Source organism: Arvicanthis niloticus, chromosome 7, assembly GCF_011762505.2.
Source record: "Arvicanthis niloticus isolate mArvNil1 chromosome 7, mArvNil1.pat.X, whole genome shotgun sequence".
In the NCBI taxonomy this organism is placed as follows: domain Eukaryota; kingdom Metazoa; phylum Chordata; class Mammalia; order Rodentia; family Muridae; genus Arvicanthis; species Arvicanthis niloticus.
In genome coordinates, this window is record NC_047664.1 from 60272845 (window position 1) to 60285872 (window position 13028).

At 35.6% G+C, this 13028-nt stretch overlaps 1 protein-coding gene across 7 annotated transcripts in view; it reads left to right on the forward strand.

The window, feature by feature from the left end:
• Nucleotides 1–13028, forward strand: part of Pcdh7 (protocadherin 7) — a 393437-nt gene that overhangs the window by 231821 nt on the left and 148588 nt on the right. The window lies entirely within an intron of this gene.

Consider the following 13028-nt stretch of genomic DNA (forward strand, 5'->3'; position numbering starts at 1 on the left):
AGTGTAGGTCCATTCAACAGACTTGTAATGAGCATAAGGTTTCTTCAAAGGGTGAGGTCATCAAGACTACTATAATGCCTAAACTATTTTATATAATTGTCCTTTACAACACAAACAAATTATCTCTGAAACTGGGTTCCACTTCACAGATCTTATTTTGCTCTTAAAACCACCGGACACACCCACATCATCCCACACCCCAAGCTGCATATTTAACTTGACCTATAATTACATAGGCAGAGACTGCTCTGCTCTCTCCCAATTGTGCCACACCCAACAGAGATCCACACGTTTGGCAACATGTTTTCATATTCATCTTCAAGCAAACTGATTTCAAAATATATGTCTTGGCCCCTTTTTGGTATTTTGCTTTTTGTTTTTGTTTTGTTTTGTTTTTTTCTTTTTTGTTTTTTTTGGAACACTTTAATTTTTACAAATGTATCTCGACTATGTTTTAGATGACTATGTTTTATACTCGGTGTTACTAAGTGTCATAATGAAATGATAAATAACTTTGCTGACTAATGAAAACATCATGACTGACAGAGTAAGATATATATATTCGGACATTGGGCACAAATTAAATGCACAATAACTATGCCAGTAAGTATGCAAGTGTATAGTAGAGATAACATTCATTTTAAAAAAAAGGATTTCAGAAGACAGAAAGATAATTAGAGAGACTCCAAGTTTGGCAGTAGCTGTATAGTTAGGGAAGACTGACAAGTATTTGAAGACAGTCAGGGCACAGCATGAACGTGCTTGGGAAGAGAAGGAAATTGCTGTCAGTCTGAAACGTGTTATTTGGAAAGCTGTTGGGACTGAGGTGTTAGAATCCTCCTCTTGCACCATTCGACCAAAAAGCTTGGCTCCTAGTATTAAAAAAGACTGTGTGTAGTTCCCAAATGAAAGACTGCATTGTTGGAATTTTATGCAGCAATAATTTTTATGAACTGGAATAATTACCAGTTTGAGAAAAAAGACAAACAACAAGTGTTTACACTGAATGCATGGAATGCAAAAACAATGGTTGCATTAAGGACAGCAGAGCAGTGCACAGGAGAGAGTAAATGTGACATCACTGTCCACATGTGACACCAGGCATAGCCTAAGTAGACCAAGGTAACAATCTACCATCTGTTGTTTTTCCCTCCCCAACTTAGTTCAGATCCCTTTGTGTCCAGAGTAGAAGTTTTATTACTTCCATTATTATATATATCAATTTTGTCTTGAAAAAGATTGTTCTGCTGTATTGAGTTACTTTTTAGGAAAGAACTCGACAAATGAACAATGTACTTGGCCTGATAAGCGATTTCTCTTTTAAAACTTAAAACTTAAAACAAAACAGAACAAAACAAAACAAAACAAAACAAAAACCGTCAGGTTAACTTGAGGCAAATGCTATCTTTGGTGTTTATTTCAATTTGTTTTCTTTTTATTGATAAAGCAAACCTCTTAATGGCCAGGGAAAGGGCAAAGGCAGGAGCTGACATGATGGGAGGTGTAGATTTGTCGTACATACCCAGTATTATTTGTCCAAAGTAGCTTCTAAATTAATAAAGAAATAAATTAAAATAACATATTTTTTCTCCTACATTTTCCATGGTTTCTCCTCAATTCAGGTGGCCACAAGTCAGATTTAATTATTATACTTTCCCCCTTTTTACTTATCTTCTTTCTCTCTTCCTCCTCCTCCTTTTCCTCCTCTTCTTTCTTCTTTAAGATGAAGGTTTTTCTCTGATGACTACATATAGCTCAGTGGGTGGTTTGGAGAAGAAAACAAAACAGAAATTCTCCATAATGACAGCAGTTCTGTGTGAAATTTGTAAACATATTCAGGCATGCTCTATTTCATAACAGAAAGCCAGATACTGAGTTATCTTAATGAGTTAAATTGTATAATGGGGACTTTTTTCACCGCCCAACCCTCCCATTTTCCTTGCTAATGATAAAAAATAGTGGAAGCTGTCATGAGACGTGACTATCTAGAAACTACCACCTGTGTGTTGACTACGTACAAGACTAATCTTTTCCTCAAGCTAATTTAAGGTAATTAACCAACCTCCAGGAGAGCCAAGACAAATTTCAGCATTTGTAGTAAGTAGTATTTTAGAATGTTTGTTGGAAATGATAACCCCTGTCAGTACTTTTTGTGGTCTGGCCATGCTTAGTTTAAACCACCATTCAAGAAACTACAGAATGTCTGTTAAGTGACAATTTGGGGGAACGGGGGACTGTGGTAGGAGAGGCAAGTGGGAAGAAGTTGTAACCACAGAAAAGGAAAGAGAAAAGGTCATGACTGAGTTGCCACAATTTCTTTCATAGTTACTGTTAGTAGACTGAATCAGATGCATAGGTTAACATCTCTCCATGCATTGCAGTTTTTGCTTTAGACTTGATGACACTTGAGCTGGTGGCCGGCCTGACTATAGAGATTCAGTGAGTTCTGATCTAGTTCAGAGGGAGGAAGGGGAAAAAGGGGGGAGGGAGGAAAGGAGGAATGAAGGGAGGGAGGAAGAAGGGAGGGGAAGAAGGGAGGAAGATAAGGTTAGGGTTAGGGTTAGGGTTAGGGTTAGGGTTAGGGTTAGGGTTAGGGTTAGGGTTAGGGTAGGATTAGGGAATATAGAGGGCTAGAGGCAAAAGAGGGAGGGATTGAATTCAAATCCCATGGAATCATCTTAAATCATTCTGCCTCCACTCCCACCTCCAGCCCCCCATTCCAAATCCCCACCCAGCTGATTTTATAAAAGCTTAAGGAAAGAATCCACATTAGAGATTTATAAAACTAATTAATAGTAAAAATTTAAATAGTTTCACAATATTCTGAATCCTTTTTTTTTTTTTCATTACTAATACAATGTGATCCCTCCTTTGGCCTGCAGTAATTCTTTATTGTGCAAGACGGCTTTCACTTAACCTGAGAACTTTCTAATGCTCCAGGTATTTTTCTTCACCTTGGGAAGGCTACTACTAAATGTTCAAGGGTCTCTACGGTATTCCTTGAAGAAATGCTCCTCAGCACATTGCTCTCTGTTGAGTGCTTAGAAGTACTTTTTTTTACTCCTTTGAACGTGTAGGAGAAATACCTTTGTTCTGAAAGTGTAATTGGTGGAAAACTTATCAGTACTTGCTTTTTTTTTTTTTTTTAACTGGAACTTTCCAGTGCTAACTTAGCCTGAAATGTTAGTCCACATAAGAATGTTAAAGTTCCCAAGGCTGCCTTTGGCCTTTAACCCACCCACCCCTGCAGGTTTATCCATTATTTTCTTCTTGTTCTGTTACATTCCTACCTCCTCTGGTGAGCATTTGTCTTCCTTGGGAAGAATTTGCAGCTTTCATTATGTAGTTATTTATAAATGCCGGCTGTTTCTTGAAAATGAGGTTTTTTTTTTCCTCTAGTCAAAAACTACAATTCATAAGAGTGGGCTTTAAGATCGAAAGTCTTCAGAATTGGAGCTCAAAAATCAACAACTGACTTATGCAAACTGCAAACTGCAAGTTGTTTTATATCTAATTAGAATATATATATTTAGAAGTCAACAAATATGGCAGTATGAAAAAAAAATCATTTGGTTGCCACTGACAGGGTAACATTGGTAACAGTGTAACTTTTCTTCTCATTTAGGTCTGGATTTTAGAATAAATGTCAAAGGGAAATTGTACTAAAACATTGTCTCCCTTCATCTCCAAGGGCAGCAGTTTAAGTTTACTGAAATCACAGAGACAACTAGATAACCATTAAACTAAGCATTACCATAATGGTTTGACTTCATACTCACAGCAAGTTCCTGGAATCTGTGCTGTGCTCATTTGTGAACAGTGGTTTACTTTGAAATGTGTTTGTATTTCCAAGGGCATGGTGGTACATGCCTTTAACCTCAGCAGAGGCAGGCAGACTTTGTGCTCTGCAAAGTGGGTTCTAAGACACCTACTATTTTTTCTTTTTCTTTTTTCTTTTTTTCGTTTTTATTGGATATTTTATTTACAATTCAGATGTTGTCCCCTTTCCCGTTATTTCCCCCAGTCCAAGAACCCCCTATCCCATCTCCCCTCTTCTTGCTTCAATGAGGATGTGCTGCCAACACCCCCTTTCACCTCTCCTCCCTTGAATTTCCCCAATTCCAGCCTTCATGAGACCAAGGATCTCCTCTCCCACCTATGCCTGACAAGGTCATTCTCCCCTACATATACAGCTGGAGCCATACAGCTGGAGCCGAATATGTGCTCCCAGGCTGGTAGTTTAGACCCTGGGAGCTCTGGTTGGTTGGTATTGTTGCTCTCCTCATGGGGTCACAAACCCTTTCAGCTCCATCAGTCTTCACTCTAACTTTTACATTGGGAGACCCTTGATCAGTTCAATGGTTAGCTGTGAGCTTCTGCCTCTGACACCTACTCTTCTTTGCAACCCAAATCTAGGGTCTCCGTCAGCAGTGCCCTGTCACTCTTTGTAATGGTTCTAAAACTTTTCATGTTACTAACATTTTATGAAAACAACACTTAAGTGCTCCTCTTATTTTTTACTGTCTTACTGATACTGCCCACCAAATAAATATTTATCCCATTTGTTTCCAAGAAGTGTTCCCTGATGTGTTTGGAAGTCAGGGCCACACTAGCTCCATTAGCCAAAGACAATAAATGAACTAATCTTCAGTAAGACAAACTGTTAGTCCTACTTCCTTTTCCGCTGTTTTTCTCTCTGTTGCTCACAGCTGCTTAGAAAATTTTGATGTGTATTTTCGTAGGTGTAAGAGGGTTGTAATGTATTAGAAACTTTAATCAAGTGCATACACTCAAAGACTCTACTGTTGTAAAAGTTATTTGAATTCTCCTTCGTGTGATTCCTGACTGTCCCTTTCTTTAGTTAGTACTAAGGTTTCCCATCGAGTCCAGCTCTCTAGCACTTACTTCTAGGGATCAGGTTCTCTGAACAAGTCTTATATATTTATTCCATTATTGTTGCTATTAAATGTTTTAAGGACTTGAGAGATAGCACAGCAATTAAGCATGCTTTTTTTTTTTTAACTGCAGAGGACTCCAGCTCAATTCTCAGCACCCCACATGGCTATTCACAACTCTCAATAAGTCCATTTCCAGGGTCTTTAGTCCTCTGAAGGTGACAAGAGTGCATGAAGGCAAAACGCTCATACACAAAAAATTAAATAAATAAAATATTTTTTTTTAAGAAATACAGTTGCCATTTCTGTGTATGTCATCTTAAAATTAAATACATTGGTCAGTTTCTACAGTAGAAGGCACAGTGTATGACTGGTGTTAGAATGCATACAGGTCTTTACATCTACCACAACCTCTCCTGATTATTTTTCTCCCATACTCTAAAATTCCTTGATGGTCTTTAAAACTTCCATAATGAACTGAAAATTATTATAGATGAGGCCAAAAACAGTAGTGGGGTATTCCACAACAGTTGTACTTCCTAGGAATTCTGGGATTTAAGTAGTATTAAGTGGTTATAAGACTGAAAGACCTATCATATTATCTATGAGTTAATGAATTTTATGTCTCATTCTTGAGGTGTTTGCTGCTTTTATATGAAGGATGTCTATCACAAAATACTTCAAAGCCTTAAAGGCTATGTGTGAATATCTGCTGAAAATTATATACCTTTTTTGGTAAATAATAAAATCTTGGCATGGATTGATGTTAAAATACATTTTCTAAGTCAGTCAGGTCTGATTCCTTTCCAGGAAATGAAAGCTACTTTCTAAACTTGGCTTGGTTTTCTGAACACTTGACCTGGAAACAGATTTTCCTTTCCTTGTCTTTACTTTCCTCATCATAGTTAAAAACTAATTATTTGTTAAGTGGTTTTATACACTGAAATTTTATTAAAGAATTATTTTAAAGTCAGGATATGTTATCCAAACATGTGAAAGGCAGAGACAGAAGGATCACTATGACTAGAAGCAAGCCTAGACTACAGTTCTATCTCCCAGAATTACTGTACAAACAAAAAATTGACCAAGAATTATTTCTTCCCATATAGAAGAGTTTTGCTCAGCATTTGGTAAACCATAGTGCTATGTCTCAGAAGGTAAATGATTCATGAGGTGATCATGTGTGTGTGTGTGTGTGTGTAGGTATGTTTATAAATATAAGTGTGTGTATGCATGAGTATGAATGAATGTGTATATGTGTGTATATACATGTGTGCATGTGTGTGTGCATTTTTGTATGTGCATGCATGCATGGGTGTGTTGGTAGATGTTTGTGTGTGCATGTGCGTGTATGTACACATGTGTGTTTGTGTCAGTGTGTTCATGGAGGGTTTTAGGTTGATTAATGCTAAGAGTAAATGGGAAAACAGAGAGAAAGCGTCAAGTATCTTCTAGGTTCAAGTCTCTACTTCATTATGTAACCTCAGGTGAGTTACAAAAACTTTCTGAACTTAGATTTTCTCACTCAAGAAATTATATTAGGATTATAATACTTAAAAAAGTTATTGTGAGTCTGATTAATACCTAATGCATTGCCTGGGAACATTTGGCAGTTAATGATTGTGGAGTTTTCTTTCTAATGCAATATGGTTCTTTTATTTTAACAATGTAGGTAACAAACTACAGGAATTAATTAACATACTATGGATGTGAGTGATGGCTGAACATTCAATATATTTTCCCTCTTTGATAAATAATCAAACCTTATTGTTCATTGAACCTAAGTAAAGGAATTGACATAAAGTCATACTTTAATAGAGAGAGAGAACTTGGTTACTATCTCTAATATGAGTAAAAGTATTTCATTTTAAATAAAGTTACAAAGAAACAATTTCTAATAACAGTTGGCAAGGGTAATGAAAGAATGTCATCAGATAGCAGAACAACTAATCTCTTAATAATTATTTTGAGACGACCTATCATTAAAGTTGAACTTCAGACTGATCATCTGTTTAACTACTTTTTCCAAATCAGAAAATTTTAAAGATGAGCCTAGGCATGAATTGGTCAATATTATACATTCCACTGACATTCAATTATCTGAAAGGTATCTTACAAATGACTTACTTTTTGTAATGTAATCTGATAATTGAAAATGGATTCTTTCCCAATCACAGCAGAAAATTCTCTCACTCCTGAACATCATTCTTCTACAGGCTAATATGACAGGTTATAAAAACTATTACCTCAGTGATTTCATAGTTTCCACATCTGCAGTCTAGTCCTCCCCCTGCCCTAGAAAGATGCTAGTGCTCTTGAAGAAGGAAGAATTGTCGAGTTTTCTTGTCCTTTAGAACTTCTTATTCGAAAGTGTTTCAGGACTTCAGAAACATATGTAAATCCCATGTTAAATAATGCCAGACATCAGATATTAATACTTAAACTAGAACTTCCTAGAAACAAAACATACATTTTCCCAGTATAAGACAAACAGTTCAAGGCTATAATAATCTTTAACTCATTATATCATTATTGAAATTAAGATATTATAATTAATATTGATTATTTTTCTACTAAGAATGGATATATAGGTTAGGGAAGAGCACAAGATTTCTTTCCATGATTAATAAAATTTATTCTAGACAATGGTATAGACAGAAAAAATGCACCTCAACATTTGTATCCAGTTTACTCATATGTAAGAAAATGAGGCTTGCAAGAATAACAAAATATTATGTCTCATTCAGAAACAAAGAATTTTGAGGTATGAATTTGAAAGAAAACTTCCAATGTTCAAGTTTAAAAATGTGTATTTTATGAAAGTCCCAAAATTTTTAAATAATTTCAAAATTCATAAAAGTAAATTAATTTTGGTTGATTATATATGATGAACATTAATTTATATTAAAATATTAATTTACCCACATTATATACACTTTGTTGTTTTAGTCATGAAAGACTAAAAACAAAATTGGGATTTGATGGTTGAAAAGCTATCCCCTCTTCTTACATCACCGTCTTTACTCTTTGTAGTTTATTATTAATGCCACTATCAATTACAAGGTTAACAATTTATTATGAGGCATTTCAAAGACGCTGCCAAAAGTGTCACAGTACTTGAAGGCTTTATTAAGTTTATTTACAGAGCATAAATGCTAGGAAATATATTTCTTATTTGGATGTCCAGAATTAAAATAGATTTAGTTACAAGGAGGATGAATTTTATGGATGACGGAAGATTTGAGGTGAATTAAAAAATCACATTTTTTATAATATTACTCTCTCATATTGAGCTATACAGTGCTTAGAAGCCCAAGGTCAAGGCAAATATTTTAGTTGAAATAAAATCAATTTTAGACAATTAAAGGCCTATATCCCATCAGTGAATAAAATATAACCTATTTAAAGATTCCCTTTTAAATTAGCAGGGCATATCAATTTATGTATTATAATATAGTATCCAAGAATAATAAAAGTTTATAGTTCACCTTCATATTAACCTTGCTTCTGAGTGGGAAGTCATGTGCCAGGGTTGGTCTAAGAGGAACACCCTTTTGTTACGTATCAGGTCTTGCTCATATTAAAAGGTTAACTTCATTTATTTTGGTCTAATTTTGAGATTGTCAGAATTCATACATCTGACTCATTAGAGTATATTCATCATTCTGGGCAGGTTGTATTTTATTTCTATGGGTACATAGGCTCTATTGGGAAAGATTGTAGCTATTGGGAAGGGAAAGGTCCAAGTAACCTATAGTAAGTAATATCTGGTGGTTATACTAATGTACTCTTGAAAATTATCGTGAATGGTTTTACATGTTCCATGGTTACTGGGACTGGAGAGATAGCTCAAAGGTTAAAAGCACTTACTACTTTTACAGCAGAAGCAGATTTGGTTTTTAGCATCATTATGGCAGCCTACAATCATGTGTCTCTCAAGTTCCAGAGGATACAAGGATCCAGTGCCCTCTTTTGACCACAGAGGGTACCAGCTTGTGCATGAAACACATACATACATTAGGCAAACCTTATATAAATTAAGAATAAAATAAATATATAAAAATGGTAATTATTTGACAATTCAAGTATTAATCAGGTGAGCCTTTTTATTTGTGTATACATTTCAAAACCCATTTTACATGAAAACATGCACAATATTAATGTATAATTTACAAATTAGTTATATAAAGAAAGAGAGGAGAAATGTTGGGGGCAGTGGTACAGACAGAACAGAAAGAGGAAGAAGGTTGAGTGCAAAGGTCACTCTGCAACACTTTTGCTTCATTCATGGTGTCCCTCTTTTCCTTTTCTCTCAGACAGCAGTCTCCCCACTGCTTTCAGGGTGGCTTCAGACTCTAGATCCTTGGGTCTCAGACTCAACACAGAGGGGTAGGACTTAAGTATGTACCACTATACCCATCCCTGGTGAAGTAATTTCACAAGCATGTTCAGCAAACTTTCCTCTTAAACTTCTCTTCCAGTTTTCCTTACCTTCGTTTCTCACCACAGTTTTGCTAGCTGCTCCACGTGTGACTGGATATTTCATCTTAAGAATCTGGACTCCCCCACCCCCATACTTCTCTTCCGAGACACAGAAGTATGGTGCTCTTGGAGCATGACACTGAGTCCTGGGTTCATCTACTTAACACACCTATCATGTCACTCCACAGTCCAAGTTTGATATACTATTTCACAACTTGAAACCCTTGGAGTGATAATAAGCCTGGTTACATCATGTATAGAATACCATGTAGAGATTCACAGCAAGTAGGTTTCAGTTTTCAGCTACTTGACTGGCCTTGGTATATCTAATACTAATAGAAAACCCCCTCTGTTCTTCCTAGCATTGTCTCTTATGTGCTCTCTCACTTCATCAAGACCTGACTGACATTGAGTCTCAGAGTAATGAGAGCAATTACTTTAGAGGAATATAAACTTTGTGTTCTAGATTTTAGAAGTGATTCAATAAAATAATTTTAATGTTTTAAACACTGAACCTTGTAATTAGAATTTCGCAGCCTCATCATATATTCTTTCTTCAAAATTCACCTTTTCATTTATAAAAAATAATACTGATAACTGACCTCTCGATTCTTGGTATTATCCAAGCAAGAGATGCAGGGACCATTTAATGAACTTGATTTTGCTCTTTATTCCTATATTAAATCAAAGTTACAGATAAAATAATTTAGGAGAAAGGACAAATATTTAATTTGCACATACATATCTATGTCCTTGTGTGTGCATACATATGTGTGTGTGTGTGTGTGTGTGTGTGTGCGTGTGTAAGGAAATGTTCAAGTAATCTATAGTAATCCCTGGCAATTGTATTATGTACTATTGAAAATTATTGTAAATGGTTTTACATGGTCTCAGCAACAAAAACTGGAACTAGAGAGATGGCTCAATGGTTAAAAGCACTTACTTCTTTTGCAAAGACCTAGATTTGGTTTTTAGCACCGCTATATCAACCCACAATCATATGTCTCTCCAGTTCCAGAGGATTCAAGGAACAATGTCCTCTTTTGACCTCTGTGGCCATGTGTGTGTGAATGGGTGTGTATGTGTGTGTGCGTGCATGTACTTTCATTTTTATCTAACCAAAAATTATTATTATTATTATTATTATTATTATTATTATTGACAGAGCCTCAATGTCTGGTTCTAGATGGCATTAAACTCAATTTGTAGACCAGATTTGGCTTAAAATTTATAGAAATTAGCCTGCCTCTGGGACTTGACTTCTGGGATTAATGTATTGTACCACCATGCGCTGTGTGGTATTTTAAACTATATGTACCATGAGACAAATAATGTCTACACAAATATGAAAGTCACGATTCATGAAATTAAGAGAGAAGTTTGTTGTAAAGTTATGAAAAGAATTGAGATTTAACTTTTAACTCAACTATTACATCTTCAATGAAGAGTTAACATTAATTTAGAGCATATAAAACAATAAACCAAATATTGCCGCAGCAATAACAAAGCACCTGTTAGGTACCAATGCTTGAAATTCTAAATCCCAACTCAATCTATATCTTAAAAAAGAAAACGAAAACAAACTGTTAGCAGGACAGAACCTAAGAACTAAGATAGTAATTATTTTGTACTCAGAAAATTGGTACATTATCACTGATAACTTTATTTTTTTCATTGAATTGTAGTGGGCATAGTATTTGAAAGATTTCTAAACCCCTAAAATGTTAACACATCTTTGTGTCTAAATGTACATGTTTTGGTACAAATCAAGTGGCCATGATCAGTATGCATTTCTTGTAGAGAGCAAACGTAAGTGACATTTTGAAATATTTTAATTGCATGTTCAGAAGTGCTAGTGGATATGCCAAACTGAGAACTGTTCCTGAAACTAATTAACGTAGCTTCATTTATCAAAAGCACTAGAGCTGTTATAAATACGAATAATAGCATTGGATCAGGACATTTCTGTTTGTCTGTTGATACTCAATACTGTCATAGTGCCCCACATCATTGAGTTGAAGCAATCTTGGTTTGGCTTTAACAAAAATGTCCAGACCTTCTGTACTGAGGCTTCTTTATATCTCATGGGTATCCCTATTGCTGATGTTGTGGATTTGAATCAAATAAATGTGGTCATTGTTTCCCAACAGAGTTGAGAAGTTGAAGAAATCAGTAAAACACATTCTAAACACTACTACAGGAACATTAATCTGTTAAATGCTAAGTAAATGGCATTAACATCAATTAAGTATGGGTAATACAAAATGAGCTAAGGGGGGGATAGTGAAAGGGTTAATATTAATACAAAATTTTATCCTGTAACTTGACTCTATATTAAAATGAATACCACCAAGTTACAGTACAGAATAACTGCAAGGCCTTCATTTGTCATCTCTAAGAATTCCAAATTTGGAGATGTAGGCCATGGAGATTAAGTTCTAGGATAAATAAAAATGTGAAAGAGCATTGCATTAGGAACTCTAGATTGCTTCCTGAATTGTCCATGCCTTATTGCTTGTAAACCATTTTGCTTCTCTGATCGTTTGTTTTGTTTTATGTAGATACATGTGAGTAGGAGACACTAATGCTACACATTCTTTCAGACATCTCTAAGCATGATGCTGAGATTAGTAACACAACAGAGACAGTGACACAGAGAAGGAACAGCAACAACAGAAGTATTTTATGGTTAGCAGTGTAGTCATAATCCTCTTGATAAGTAATTCTCCAAATTCATTCTGAGTTTCCATGATTCATCTCTGAAGACAAAGAGTTTGCTTGCTTCTATAGTAATATTTCCTGATCAAATACAATGAAGATCAGTTAGCATAAGAAAACTCAAGTAGAATGTGGCAATGGACAGTTCCACTGAGATTGTTTTAGAGGTCCAGAAAAACGTAAGTGAGTACAAAGAGAGATGTCTTAAATGGGAGCTATATCTGGTTATGGCAGCAAATGGCAAGATCAGCATTGCCACTAAAGGAAAAGAAAGGCACATGGTGCCGAGGTTTTACAGGGAGTCTTGTCTAGAAACTTGATTTGTCTCTGTTTTGGGTTCCAAACTGAGCTAATTATATACTGAATAGCAAGTTTCTTTTCAGGAAATGGTGTGGCTCATGACGTTTAGTGCTTCAGCAATTGTCATTCCAGGGTAGATGGGTTCTAAAAAGGGATTAGGCCTTAGCTATTTTAATAGTGACTAAAATGGAAAGAGCATATATTAGGGACAAAAATGTCTTGGATGTTAGTAACATTTATCTGTGAAACTAACTTTGTGACTTTGGAAAATTTCCATAGTCCTCTTGCATTTTTGTTTCTGTTTGGAAAGAGAGAGAGAGAGAGAGAGAGAGAGAGAGAGAGAGAGAGAGACAGAGACAGAGACAGAGACAGAGACAGAAAAAGGGAAGGAAAGAAGGAAGGAAGAAAGGGAGGGAGGGCAGGAGGGAGGAAGAAAGGAAGAAAGGGAGAAAGAGAGAAAGAGAGAAAGAGAAAGAAAGAAAGAAAGAAAGAAAGAAAGAAAGAAAGAAAGAGAAAGAAAGAAAGAAAGAAAGAAAGAAAGAAAGAAAGAAAGAAAACCCTGCCTTCTAAAGCCATGTCTCAGTGAGATGCAAATAATACATATGAACAGTGTGCTAGTGCCAAAACAACAGA